General features: G+C 34.9%; 1 protein-coding gene across 2 annotated transcripts in view; it reads right to left on the reverse strand.

The window, feature by feature from the left end:
• The window catches only part of LOC109205693 (E3 ubiquitin-protein ligase RGLG2-like), a 5819-nt gene extending 5057 nt beyond the window's left edge, over window positions 1–762 (reverse strand). Inside the window, exon 1 of one of the 2 annotated variants that reach the window (XM_019368433.1) lies at window positions 505–762. The gene's annotated coding sequence lies outside the window, so the exon portion shown is untranslated. Of the gene's footprint in view, window positions 1–36; window positions 328–504 lie in introns of those variants that run through there. The other variant, XM_019368434.1, reaches the window with a different exon arrangement.
• Window positions 763–999: the final 237 nt, after the last annotated feature.

Here is a 999-nt window from a genome sequence, read left to right on the forward strand (position 1 = left end):
CAGAACAAGAAAAAAAAGGGGGGGGGGGGGGTTTACTATTTATGTACAAACTGAAGTTTGTAGATGAGAGGGCTGAATCTTGAATATAATTTACGCGTGTAAGAAACAAGAATTAGTAATGGAAGATGACAGAGTTAAGAAGAGTAGGCGGCTAAAGATGGCTAAGACTGGGTAATCAAATTGAGACTTGTAATCATACAAAACCGACTCAATATGGACTTTTGGCTTCTACATTATCTTTTCTAACAAAACTACATACGCCATTACGACAGCAGATGACAGTAGGAAACAAGAGAGAAGACACGTAACACTAAAATAATACCAATACAAGAAGTAAATCAACCAATAATTTCGAAGGAAAGTAAAACCTAGAAAATTATACTAGTCAAATACTTAAATCTATTTAAGCAAACGGGTTTCACATTTTTCAATCGAAAACCGCAAAAATTGAACAGTCAGAATTCAGAATAGACAGAGACGTTGAGAGGGACAAACTATACATACCTGATCAGTGGAAAATAGAGTCAGTGCAACATTTTATGTTTGGATCCGTGGGGTTTAAAAACTTTGTGATTATTGGATTTTAATGGTGGATCGAATCGAATCTGTTTGAAAAAAACTGCAGTATAATAGGAAAATATTTATTTTATCAGAAAGGAAGTATACTTTTTTGCCAATTATAATATAGCGTGCAGTAACTTTTTGAAGTTAATTGCACTTTTGGATAGGCACATGGAAATTTCTTCGTTAGGTCACGGATGAAAAAGTTGGATATTTCGTTTAATGGTGGAAAATGATTAAAGTTTCGTCACCTTCATTAAGATTCCATCATTATCAGCTGGATAAAAAGATAGGCTCCTATGATCCTAGGCCTCTTATTTTACTGGTCATGCTTTCTCTTCTTCGAGGACATGATCCAGGATAGCAGGGCATGGAGATCGAGCGTTAGGTAGAAGACTAATAGTTCCATATTCTTTTTTAGTAGTATTAGTAACGATC

This window comes from Nicotiana attenuata, unplaced genomic scaffold (assembly GCF_001879085.1).
Source record: "Nicotiana attenuata strain UT unplaced genomic scaffold, NIATTr2, whole genome shotgun sequence".
Taxonomy (NCBI): domain Eukaryota; kingdom Viridiplantae; phylum Streptophyta; class Magnoliopsida; order Solanales; family Solanaceae; genus Nicotiana; species Nicotiana attenuata.